At 39.7% G+C, this 14130-nt stretch overlaps 1 pseudogene; it reads left to right on the forward strand.

Moving 5' to 3' along the window:
• The first annotated feature begins 7652 nt into the window (after window positions 1-7652).
• LOC139002370 (ferritin light chain pseudogene) lies at window positions 7653-8244 on the forward strand (annotated as a pseudogene).
• The last annotated feature ends 5886 nt before the right edge of the window (window positions 8245-14130 follow it).

A 14130-nucleotide genomic window follows, 5' to 3' on the forward strand; every position in this document is an offset into this window, starting at 1 on the left:
AAGGATGTCTGACTGCAGCTTAGGCCTGCTCCCCGCTGGCAAGTGGACATCCCCTGAGGGCTGCCAGAGGGATGCCTGACTGCCAGCTTAGGCCCATTCCCTTAGGGAGTGGGCCTAAGCCAGCAGGTGGACATCCCCTGAGGGGTCCCAGACTGTGAGAGGGCACAGGCTGGGCTGAGGGATCCCCCCTGAGTGCACAAATTTTTGTGCACCAGGCCTCTAGTAGTTATAATAATTATATAATATAGTTTATATATTTATTAAGAATATATAGAGAGATTTATTATAAGGAATTGGCTCATGTGATTATGGAGGCTGAAAAGTCAGATCAGCAGTAGGCAAGCTGAAAACCCAAAAGAATCAATGGTATAGAGCTCTAGTCCAAGTCCATAGGCCTGAGAACCAGGAGAACAGATGGTATAAGTTCTAGTTGAGTCTGAGTCCCAAGGCAAAAGACTGATGTCCCAGCTCAAAGACAGCTGGACAAAGACAAAGAATTATTTCATACTCAGACTTTTTATTCTATTTAGGCCTCAATTAGATTGGATGAAGCCCACCCACATTAGGGAGGGTGATTTGCTTTACTCACATGTTAATCTGATCCAGAAACACCTTCACAGACATGCCCCGAAGTAATATTTAACAAATATTTGGGCACCCTATAACCTAGTCATGTTGACACATAAAATTAATCATCACAGAAGTATAGGTAAATTTCTTTGTGACCTTTTAGGACATAGAAAAAGCACTACCTAGAAAAGAAAAGATTGATACATTTGGCTATATTAGAGTGAAGAACTTCTATTCATAAATCATGTTAAAGAAAGTGAAAAGGCAAGCTATAATGGAGAGATCTTTGTAACACATAACTGACCAAGAATTGGCATCAAGGATTTAAAAATTTCTTTATATGAACTCCTTAAATTCACTAAGAAAAAGAGAAACAATCAAATAGAAAAATACATGATACATGAGTAAAATATATGAGAAAGATGTATGAGCATGGAATTTTCAGAGGAAATACATATGACCAATATACACAGAAAGAGATGCTCAGACTTCCTAGCAAACAGAAAATGCAAATCAAGACCACAATGAGACACATATGTACACCCATTTGATTGGCAAAAATGAAGATATCTGATAATTCCAAATGTTGTAGAGAATGTGGGTCAACAGGACTCATATATTTCTGGTGGAGGTATAAATTACAACAACCATTTTAAAATAATTTGTCATTAGCTTACACATTTGTCATTCATAGACTCTGAAGAATAATATTAAAAGTATTAACAACCAATAACACATGGGTGCTGACCAATCAGAACAGATGCCTGACCAACCAGACTGGATGCCAGTAGCTTTACTGGTGTGGACTGACTGATTCTATATAGACTGTAACCCAACATTTCACCCCCAGTTATGTACCCAGTGGAAACTTCTGCTCATGTTTATCAAGAGATAGATACAAGAATATGCATAGCAAGAGGGGGGAGGAGGGAACTTAGAAACAACCAAAATCCCCATTAACAGAAGAATGGATAAATAACTATGGAGCAGTCACACAATAGAATATTATATAAAGCATGCAAAAATGTGGCTAAATCCAAGATTATGTACACCATAACACTCTTTTCAGAAAGTTCATAAACAACTAAAACTGACCACTATATTTAGGTCACATATATATTTGATAAAACTATAAAAGCAAAAAAGAAAGGCAATGATCATTGCAAATCTGGGAAGGGGAAGCAGAGTTATAGGATGGGGGTGGGCAGATAGCTCTTGCGTTAGCTGGTGGGATTGTAGGTATTCATTACATTCTTTTATAAATAAATACATACATACATTCATACACAACCTAAGAGGTCTATGTCCAGTGATGACAGTAACCATGAAGCAGAGATTATGATTCATCCAATTCTGTCTCAGACTCATTAAAAAATAAAAGACAATTTTAAAATATGAGCAAAGAACAAGGAATTTTAAAGAATGACCAAGCAGATATGAAAAGGAACTAAATATAACTTCTAGAAATGAAAAATATAGTACCTATAATTAGAAATTTAACAAATGGGTTTCACAGACAATTGGATGCAGGTACTAATAGTATCAGTGAACAGAAAGATACAGCTGGAAAATAATATGCAAAAAGCATCATAAAGAGATAAGGCTCTGAAGGGGCCTGGCCGGGTGACTCAGTGGTTGAGCATCAACCTATGAATCAGGAGGTCACAGTTCAATTCCTGGTCAGGGCACGTGCCCTGGTTTGATCCCCAGTGTGGGGCATGCAGGAAGCAGCCAATCCAGGATTCTCTCTCATCATTCATCTTTCTATCTCTCTCTCTCTCTCCCTCTCCATTCCTCTCTGAAATCAATAAAAATATATATTATAAAAAAAAACATGAAGGGTAATGAGATAGCCTGACATATATCTTATCAGAAGCCTGCCACCCCTCTCCCCCCAAAGAGAGAATACGGCAGAGGCAACATATGGAGAGATAATGGGTGATGATTTTCCAGACCTGATTAAGATATCAAGGTACGGATTACCAACAAATTTTAAGTAGGACAGGTAAAAAGAAATCCACACATTCAACATCATATTAAAACTACAAAAACAAAGATAAAAAGAATTTAAAAGCAGCCAGAGGAAAGACAGGTTGCTTTCAAAGAAGCCATGGATACGCTGACAATTGACTTCACAAAGCAGCCACAGACAGCCAGCGGACAGTGGAATAATACAGTCAATGTGCTGAGGAAACAAAATGATCAACCTAGCCCTAACTGGTCTGGCTCAGTGGATAGAGTGTCGGCCTGTGGACTGAAGGGTCCCAGGTTTGAATCTGGTCAAGGGCATGTACCTTGCTTGGTGTTTCTCTCTCATCGATGTTTCTAACGCTCTATCCCTCTCCCTTCCTCTCTGTAAAAAATCAATAAAATATATATATTTTTAAAAAATGATCAACCTAGAAATCTATGGCCAGTTAACAAAGACTTTTCAAGGATCATGATGAAATAAAGGCATTTCAAGAGAGGAAAAAAATGGAAAGATTTCCATTAGCAGACCATCACTAAAATAAATTATAAAAGAAGTTCTTCAGACAAAATATGATCTCGTGTAAGAAGTGATCATAGATGGAAGGTCTAGCGTGCAAGAAGTAATGACAAACAAAGAAAATGGTAACTACATGGGTACATATATATAAACCTCAACTGTATAAAACAGTTATAAGGTCTGCTGGTTTTTTCAAAGATAGAATTAAAACATGACAACAATAGTATGTATTTCTGGAAAGGAAAGAAAAAAAATAGAGTCAAAGTGACTAAGATCCTTAGGGGTGGGGAGGGAGAGGATAAAGAGATTAACTTCAGACTTTGATAAGTATATATGTTAAAATTTCTAAAGTAATCAATAAAAGAATAAAAATAGAGCACGAGCACAAAACTTCCAAATATTTGTAGAAAAAATAGAAGTAAGAGACATTCAGTGAAAGTGGGAATCCAAGTACCATTTCAGGATAATTAGACTGTGGGGGTAGTGGCAGGAGATAACATTAATGACATAGGCAAGAGTCCGATTATGAAGGGTCTGGTGAGCTCAGCTGAGGAGGTGAACTCCGAAGCAATGTGGAGCCAGGGAAGTTTTAATTTAAACATGACTGACGATCAGATTTGCTTTAAGAAGCAGCAGTCTGACAACAATGTGGATATAGACTAGATTTTACACACACACACACACACACACACACACACACACACACACATCTCAGAAAGATAATCAGAAATCTCAAATTTTGCCAGTAGGTGAATACAAATGTCGTCCATTAGCATTCACAAGTAAATCTTGGTAGCTCAAAATGCAGAGTTTTTGCAAGCAAGCTGAACGCAGAGGCTTTAGGCCATGGCTAGCCAAGCCAGGAATTTGCATGCACAGGACCCAGCGGTCTGTGGACGCGCCACTCCACACTGGCAGTTGACTCCCATTATTGCCATGTGCCATTGTTAGTGAAATTGAAATGCTGCTGCTTTGGCTTGATGCTTGAGATTAAAGCTATCGCTTGTGACATGGAGAGAATGCTTTTTCTGTTATGCTCAGTTGGAGAGGTCCTGAAGTGAAACTGCTTGAACGGTTTAGTTTTAGCATCCTTTTTCTCATTGCCGTGGACATCCAGGCAGGGACTCCATAACCTCAGGCCCTAATGATTCCACAGGAGTCATTCTCCTATTGATGTTATCACTCCCACCACCACCAGGAACCAGTGAAGCAGGAACTCAGCCAGGCCGCATTCGGGTGGAGCTGGAATTCAGCTGCCGCCTGAAGGCCACGAAACCTGGGCACTGCGTTGCACTCCAGGCAGAAAGTCCATACCTTCAAGCCTTGGAAGTAAGAATGTTCAGGGGAAGCGAGTAGAGAAACCTCAGCAAGGCTGACTGGGCCCCAGGGTGTTTTAGAGATCGGTGATTTAACTCTTCCTATTTGGATTCATAACCCATGTCTCCCAGGGTGCACAGCTGCCACCAGAAGGCCTGGGTGGGAATTTCCTCTAGTATCAGCCACTGTTTTGTACCTGGAACCAGCACTTTTCTCCATTACTTTGCTAGAGCAGGTTCATATACGCAATAATTTTTTTCCATTTATAGAGAGTTCTCCCTCAATGGCTTCTGGTCTACCTCCCTATCGTTAGGCTTCTGTTGTGGTCACCCCTGTCCACCAGTCATATTTGTATACATCTGAAAAGAGTTCAGGGCTTCTCTTCAAAGTTTCCTCAAACCTTGAGTAGACCAGTAGATATAAATGTGTCAATAGATACAAAGGAGGAGGATTTGTCCAATTCCTCTCAGAAACACCTGAGTCCTAGTTCAGACCCAACCATGTTACATTGGTGTAACTTGAAAGCAGCTTTTAAAATACCTTTTAAAATTACATTTTCCTTTTTAAAAATAGATGAAATTTTTCCCAGTTGGCGTGGCTCAGTGGTTGAGCATCAACCTATGAACTAAGAGGTCACAGTTCGATTCCCAGTCAGGACATATGCCCAGGGTTTCGATCCCCAGTGTGGGGCATGCAGGAGGCAGCCAGTCAATTATTCTCTCTCTATCCTTTTCCCTTCCTCTCTGAAATCAATAAAAATATATAATTAATTAATTAATTAAAATGTTAAGTAATTTTATTGAATTGCAATTATTAGACTATCCCAGTGGTCGGCAAACCGCGGCTCGCGAGCCACATGCGGCTCTTTGGCCCCTTGAGTGTGGCTCTTCCACAAAATACCACGTGTGGGCGTGCACGTACAGTGCTATTGAAACTTCGTGGCCCATGCGCAGAAGTCGGTTTTCAGCCTGGGTGAGTCTATTTTGAAGAAGTGGTGTTAGAAGAAGTGGGGGGTGTCAGTCGGTCGGTCGGGCGACGGGAGACACAGCGCGGGGGAGGTGCGTGTGCCATTCATGCGCGAGTTGAGTGAGCCAGTCAGTCAGCAGTCTCATGTGCAGTGGTTAGTGCTAGTCGCGTCTGCAAATCGCAAGCAGGTGACAAAAGTACCTACTTGAAGCATAAAGTTACCTGTATTTTTCCAACCAGTTGCAAATCCTACAGGTATTTTTGTCATCTATTTAAGAATTGTAATTATTTTGTGTTGGTGGCTTTATTATTATTTTAGCAAAGGCCAGCTTAGGAGTACCCTAATTAAGTTAATAACAATGTACTTACCTATATAGTTTAAGTTTAAAAATTTGGCTCTCAAAAGAAATTTCAATCGTTGTACTGTTGATATTTGGCTCTGTTGACTAATGAGTTTGCCGACCACTGGACCATCCTATATACTAGAACCCTAATATGCAAATCAACCGAAAGGTGGGATGACTGTCGCTATGATGTGCACTGACCACTAGGGGGCAGACACTCAATGCAGAACCTAATCCAACAGTTGGACATCCCACGAGAGGTCCTGGACTGCGAGATGGCACAGGCCAGGCGGAGGGATCTCTCCCCCAGTGCACGAATGTTGTGCATTGGGCACCTAATATATACATATGCAGATATGCATATAACTACAAACAGTGCATAAATTTATAACTGTACTTGATGAATATGTCACAAAGTAAACACCTGCCTGTAATCAATTCTAATCAAGAAATAGCATGTTGAAGTGTATGTTTAAGTAAGGAGGACTTGGTGGGAGAAGAAAGGGAAAGCCTAAGATTACCCCAGGGTCTGGCTCAGATGACCAAGGCTTGTGGTACCATTCACACAGGAAGAAATTCAAGTCTGAAGGAGAAAATTGTGAGTATGATTTTGAACATGTTACATTGGAGAAGCTTGAGGGACCACCAGGGTAAGGTTGATGCTGGATAGAGAGATTTGATGGCTGTGTTTTCCGAAACAAGAACCAGGAACCATATTTTGCCATGGATTTTTGCCAGATTCAAAAAAGAAAGTTTTAATACCAAAGTGTTGAAATTCTTGGGCTATTTCAATGTTTTAGGTAATTTTCTTCACATTTCTATGTTCAGTTTATCTGTAAAATTGGGATAATAGTTATACCTATTTTATAGAGTTTTGTGAGTAAATACTGGGTATTTCATGAGTAAAAAATATATAAAATACTTAGAACAATGGGAAACACTCAGTAAATGTTAGCTGTTCCCACTTATGGGGACAATAAGACTAAATATTTTAAATGAAAGCTGTTCTCAATATTGGGAGACTTATAATTTCTTACTACAGAACAGGTGTTAGGAAAGAAACCAGATGGACTCAGCCGGTAGTTTCCTTAAATTGGATCAAAAGGGGCCTATCTCTGGTCCCTATACTTTGTTGTTGTGTTTTAATATATTTTTTATTGTTAATAGTATTACAGATATCTCCCATTTCCTCCCCCTTCACCCCTCTCTTCCCAGCCCCTACCCACCCCTGCCCAGGTCTTCACTACCTTATCGTCTGCTCCCTATACTTTGGAGAGCCTTGGGTATCACACACAAATACATAACACACACCACAAGTTATTAAATAATATGTTTATGCCTCTGTTTCTCTGGATCTAGAGCTGTTAAAATTACATCAAGCAATTATGTCTCAAAAAAAAGGCTTAAAAGCCCAGCTGGTGTGGCTCAGTCATTGAGCATTAACCTGTGATCCAGGAGGTCACGGTTCGATTCCTGGTCAGGGCACATGTCCTGGTTACAGGCTCGATCCCTAGTCTGGGGCGTGCAGGAGGCAGCCGGTCATTGATTCTCTCTCATTATTGATGTTTTCCATCTCTCTCTCCCTCTCCCTTCTTCTCTGAAATCAATGTACATATATTTATATTTATATTTATATTTACATTTACATTTATATTTATTTAAAGACTATTCTTTTTTAAAAGGCTTTAAAAACCATAGAACTGTTGATAGTACAAAAAAATATAAACTTTGATATAGAACATTGGCAGAATATTCTTTAAAAAATAATATTGGCAGTGCCCTTGGCAGTCCTGGATCTGTCTCTTGCTTCAACAGTGTTTGGACGGAATAGACCCAGGGACCCTTCTCTTCCAGCCTCCGGCCACTCTCCTGCGTCTTATTCAGTCATCACCTTCAGAACGACCTCCAGGACCAGCCAACACACTGGTTTTTTTTTTCCTACCTTAACTCCTTATTGCCAAACAACTATGAGCTCCCAAATTCATCAGAATTATTCCACCAAGGTGGAGGCTGTGGTCAACCTCCTGGCAACCTGCATCTGCAGGCCTCCTACACCCACCTCTCTCAGGGCTTCTATTTAGACCAGGATGATGTGCCTCTCAAGTGCATGGGCCACTTCTTCCTCACGTTGGTGGAGAAGAAGCACAAGGGCGCTGAGCATCTCTTAGAGTTGCAAAACATGCACACTGGCCGCATCCACTCCCAGGACGTGCTGAAGCCGCCCCAAAATGAGTGGGCAAAACTCAGGACGCCATGGAAGCCACCCTGGCCTTGGAGAGGAACCTGAACCAGGCCCTGTGGAGCTGCATGCCCTGCGTTCTACCCGTGCAGACCCTCAGCTCTGTAACTTCCTGGAGAACCACTTCCGGGGCAAGGAGGTGAAACTCATCAAGAAGATGGGCAACACCGGACTAACCTCTACAGGCTGGCCAACCCCCAGTCTGGGCTGGGCAAGTATCTCTTCTGGAAGCCTCACCCTCAAGCACCACTAGGAGCCTTTGGAGCCCAGAGGCCCTTGAGAGGCCCCTCTGCTTCCCCTGGAGTCTGGCTTTTACCTGAGCTTCTCCCCGAAACTACTAGCCATTCTTTTGACCACCCTGAAGCCTTCTCCCATGCATTGGACCAAATGAAACAATAAAGCTTTTTTGCAGGAAGAAGAAGAAGAAGGAGAAGAAGAAGAAGAAGAAGAAGAAGAAGAAGAAGAAGAGGAAGAGGAAGAGGAAGAGGAAGAGGAAGAGGAAGAGGAAGAGGAAGAAGAAGAAGAAGAAGAAGAAGGTTAGTTTTCAATATTTAGCCAACAAAACCACAATATTTTCAGAAAGGAATAAGTATTTTCTGTAGGAATGATTTTGAAATTTGATGATAGAATGGGCAAACATGTAAGATTAATTTAAAAATAAATAATCACTGAGATGGAGAGTTCAAAATGAGACTAGTCATTTAATGGACAATATAACAAAAAAAGAAATCCTATATAATAAAAGCCTGGTCATCTGGTTGTCTGTTCAACCAATCAAAGCTTAATATGCTAATGATATGCTAAGATCGCTCAACCACTCGCTATGATGTGCACTGACCACCAGGGGGCAGATGCTCCAATTGGTAGGTTAGCTTGCTGCTGGTGTCCAGCTGATCAGGACTGAGTGAGATGGGCCAGACACACCCTGGAGCCTTTTCATGGTCCCTCCCTGGCCCCAATCGTGCACCAGTGGGGTTTCTCGGCCTGGCCTGTGCCCTCTCACAATCCTGGACCCCCTGGGGGATGTTGGAAAGCTGGTTTCGGCCCAATCCCACAGGCCAGGCCAAGGGACCCACTGGTGCACAAATTCATGCACCGGGCCTCTAGTTATATATAAAATTTCAAAAAGTAAGTATTACTCCATTTAGCTAGATTGTACAGGAACAAGAGGCATTGTGAACAAAAAGCTATTTTATTTTAGAAAAATATACATAATATAAAATTCACCATCTTAACCATTTTTAAGTGTACACTTCAGTGGTATTAAAACATTCACCTTACTGTGCAACCATCACCACTATCTGTTTCCATAATTCTTTTCATCTTGTAAAACTGAAACTCTACTGGTGTGGCTCAGTGGTTGAATGTCGACCTATGAACCAGGAGGTCACGGTTCGAATCCCAGTCAGGGCACATGCCCAGGTATGGGCTCCATCCTCAGTAAGGGGCTTGCAGGAGGCAGCCAATCAATGCTCTTTCATCATTGATGTTTCTATCTTTTCTCTTCCTCTCTTAAATCAATAAAAATATTTTAAAAACTGAAACTCTATACCTATTAAACAATAACTCCTCATTCTCCCCTCCCTCAAGCCCCTGGCAACCACCATTACACTTCTGTCTCTATAATTTTGAACACAACTGTACAGATATCTTTTCAAGACTCTGCTTCCAATTATTTTGAGTATACCCAGGAGTTGAATTGCTGGATACTTCTATTTTAATTTTTTATGGAACCACCACACTGTTTTCCACAGCATCTGTAGTCTTTGGGTACCATTTTACATTTCCATCAACAGTGCACAAGGATTCCAATTTCATCACATCCTTGTCAACATTTTTTATTTTCTTCCTTTTTTTTCTCTTCTTTTTTCTTAGTCCATGTAGCTAAAAATTTGTCAATTTTGTACATCTTTTTGAAGAACTAACTTTTACTTTCATTGATTTTTCTCTATTGTTTTCTATTCTCCATTTCATTTGTCTCTTCCCCAATCTTTATTATTTCCTTCCTTCTATTTGCTTTGGGTTCAATTTGTTTTTCTTTTATTAGTTCCTTAAGTTGCAAAATTAGGTTGTTGATTTGAGATCTTTCTTGTTTTTTATGCAAGCATATATAGCTATCCATTTCCCCGTTAACACTGCTTTAACTAAATCTCATAAATTTGGGGATGTTTTGTTTCCAGTCATCTCTAAGTATTTTCTAATTTCTCTTGTGATTTCTTCTTCCATCTATTGTTTGTTTTTAAGTATACTGTTTAATTTTCACAATTTTTTAAATTTTCAAGTTTTACCTTTCTAACCTCATTCTGTTGGTTAGAGAGATACCTTGTTGATACCTATTTATTTAAACCTATAGAGACAATTTGTGGCCTAACATTGGTCTGTCCTGGAAAATGTCCTATGTTCAGTTGAGAGGGATATGTATGCTGTTGCTGTTGGGTAGTGTTCTCTATATGTATTTTAGTCTAGGTAGTCTATTCCTTTATTGTGTGGTCTCCTATTTCCTTACTTATTTTCTATCTGGTTGTTCTATCCATTATTGAGAGTGAGGTCTTGAAGTCTCTTACTATTATTATGGAACTATCTATTTCTCCCTTCATTTCTGTCAGGTTTTGCTTCATATATTTTGATTGTCATTAGGCACATAAAATTTTATAATGGTAATATCTTATTGCTATATTAAACCATTTTATTAATACATAATGTCCTTCTTTGTCTCTTGCATACTTTTTTTTTAATCCTCACCCAAGGATATTTTTTCATTGATTTTTAGAGTGGAAGAGAGAGGGAAAGACAGAGAGAAATATCAATGTGAGAGAAACACATCAATTGGTTGCCTCCTGCACATGACCTGACCAAGGCTCAGGCCAGGGAGGAGCCTGCAACCAAGGTATATGCCCTTGACTGGAATCAAAACCAGGACCCTTCAGTTCACAGGCCAACACTCTATCCACTGAGCCAAACCGACTTGGGCTTCTTCGTACTTTTGTATTTGAAATCTATTTTGTCTGATATTCATATAGCCACTCCTGCTCCTTGGTTACCATTGCATAGAAATCTTTTTCCATCCTTTCACTTTCAACCTGTTTGTGTCTTTGGAACTCAAGTGAGTGTCTTGTAGACAGCATATAGTTGGGCTATGTGTTATTTTTTGTTATGTTTTATTTTTAAATTTTTTTGCTTTGTTAATCCTCACCTGAGGATATTTTTTTCCATTGATTGTTTTTTGAGAGAGAGAGAGGAAGGAATGGAGGGAGGGAGAAAGGGAGAGAAAGAGAGAGAGAGAGCTATGTGAAAGAGACATATCGATTTGTTGCCTCCCAACTGGGGCCAGGGATCAAACCTATAATCCAGGTACATGCTCTTGACCAGGAATCAAACCTGTGACCCTTTGGTGAGATGGCCAATGCTCTAACCACTTAGCATACCAGACAGGGCAGGCTCATTTGTTTTTATCCATTTTACCAAGCTCTGTCTTTTGACTGGAGAGTTTAACCTATTTACATTTAAAGTAATTACTGCTGACAAGGGACTTTTCTGTCTTCTTTTGTATTTAGTAGATTTTTTAAAGCAAAACATTTAGATTTCTTTTTCATTTCCTTTTCTGTATATTTAGATCTATTTTTTGTGGTTACCATGGGGATTATATTTAACACCCTAAAGTTATAACATGCTAATTTGTATTTATAGCAGTTGAACTTTAATAACATACAAAAACTCTGCTCCTTTGCAGCTCTGTCCCCATCCCTCTAAGATGTTGACGTCATGAAATTACATTTTTATACATTGTGTGTCCAAAAACATAAACTAGTAAGTGCATTAGTATTCTAAATTATGTAGAAAACAAGATTTGGAATCTCAAACCAAAAGTTCAGTAATCCCAACCTTTACACTGATAATGGATCTTTTTCTTCTTTAAATGCATTAGTCTCTTAAATCATGTAAAAACAAACAGAAAGTATAGTTACAAACCATTGTTACAATAATGTTGGCTCTTGCTCATGCATTTACCTTTACTGAAATATTCAGTTCTCCATTCAATTTCAAGTTACTGCCTAACATATCTTGCAAGGCAGTCTGAGAGCTACAAACACCCTCAACTTTCATTTATCTAAGAATGTCTTAATCTCTTCCTCACTTTTGAGGACAGTTTTGTCAATATAGAATTTGTGGTTGACAGTGGTGTTTTTTTCTAGCACTTTGAATATATCGACTGTTCTCTTCTGGCCTCTAAATTTTCTGATGAGAAATCTGTTGATAATCTTATTGACAATACTTGTATGCAAGGATTTACTTCTCTCTTGCTGCTTCCAAGATACTCTTTCTTTGTCTTTTGAATGTTTGATTATAATGTTTCTTGGTGTGGGTCTTTTTGAGTTCATCCTACTTGGATTTGTTGAGGTTCTTGGATGTTTATTTATTTCATCAAATTTGGAAAGTTTTCAGCCAGTATTTCTTCAAATATTCTCTCTGCTTCTCTCTCTCTCTCTCTCTCTCTCTCTCTCTCTCTCTCCTTTTGGGACTCCCAGGATACACATGTTTGTTCACTTACTAGGGTTCCACAGATCTCTGAGACTCTGTTCACATTTTTTCCATCTTTTTGTTGTTGTTCCTCAACTGCAATCATCTCCATTGTCCTATCTTCAAGTCTGCTGTTCTTTCTTCTACCTGCTCACATCTGCATTCAAATTCCCCTAGTGGATTTTTAATTTTAGTTATTATACTTTTTATCTCTAGAATTTATTTATTCTTTGTTTCTTTTAGGTTTTCTAACTCTTTGTCAGCATTTTCAATTTGTTCATACATTATTTTCTTTTTTTTTCTTTTTTCTTTTTTTAATATATTTTATTGATTTTTTTACAGAGAGGAAGGGAGAGAGATAGAGAGTTAGAAACATCGATGAGAGAGAAATATCAATCAGCTGCCTCCTGCACACCTCCCACTGGGGATGTGCCCGCAACCCAGGTACATGCCCTTGACCAGAATTGAACCTGGGACCCTTCAGTCCGCAGGCCGACGCTCTATCCACTGAGCCAAACCGGTTTGGGCAGTATTTTCTTGACTTTTCCCACATATTCCTTGAGTCTCGGAGCACAGTTAAGACAGTTAAACTCTTTGTCTAGTATGTCTGTCATTAGGTCTTTTTCAGGATAAGTTTCTGGTGGCTTATTTTTCTTCCTTTGAATGGGCCATGCTTTTCTGTTTGTTTGTTTGTTTGTTTGTTTTTGTATGCTTTGAGGTGTTTGAACACTAGACATTAAATCTAATAATATAATAACTCTGGAAATCCGAGTATTCCACCTTCCCCAGGGTTTGCTCATTTTTGTCAATTGGGGTTGTTTGTTTGTTTGTTTTAGGCTGTATTTGTATCAAGGATGAGACTGAAGTGTAAACTTAATGTCTTTTTAGGTTCTTTCTGAGCCTGTCCCTGTGCAGCTATGGCCACTTTCTTTTCTTTTCTTTCTAAGCCTCATCCAAAGGATATGTTTTTTATTGATTTTAGAGAGGAAGGAGAGACAGAGAAATATCAATATGAGAAACATAAATTGGTTGCCTCCCATATTCACCTGACCAGGGATCAAACCTGCAACCTAGGTATGTACCCTGACCAGGAATCAAACTGGCAACCTTTGGGTGTACAGGATGATGCTCCAACCAACTGAGCCCCCAGCCATGGCACTGTGGCCACTTTCTAATTTTCTTCAGTTGCTTTTGAATGTCCTAGATTTTAATATTTGGTTCTCAAAGGGAGAAAGCATACAAATGAAGGGGGGAAAGGATGCAAGTCACTTCAGCCAGAGGGGGTGTGTCTTTCAACAATAGGGGTGGTGCAACAACAATGGCTTCCCGTCTTTTTATTTGCACCTCTGTGATAGAAGCAGCGACCATTCCACAGATCCCCTGTATTTGGAGGACAGGATCATTGTTGCCCACCCTATCTCTCACACACTGTGCATAAACTGCTCCAGGTACATGTGCACAGCTGTCTGCCACATGGCTGAAATGGGCCAAAATTAACAGCAATTTACTGTCCAAGTTTTCCCTGGAAGCTGCAAACCTTCAACACTTTCCAGAGTTCCAGAACAGTTACAGCAGACAGATTATGTCAGTGTAATTGTCTAGGTGGGGAGACTGATTCCTGGTGCTTTCCCTTCTGCCATCTTCCCAGCATTTTTTATGACACATAATGTGAAGTATCAGAGGAAAAT

The sequence above is a fragment of the Myotis yumanensis genome, unplaced genomic scaffold (genome assembly GCF_028538775.1).
Source record: "Myotis yumanensis isolate MYYU_CA2020_CCGP unplaced genomic scaffold, mMyoYum1.0.hap1 SCAF_2, whole genome shotgun sequence".
Taxonomy (NCBI): Eukaryota; Metazoa; Chordata; class Mammalia; order Chiroptera; family Vespertilionidae; genus Myotis; species Myotis yumanensis.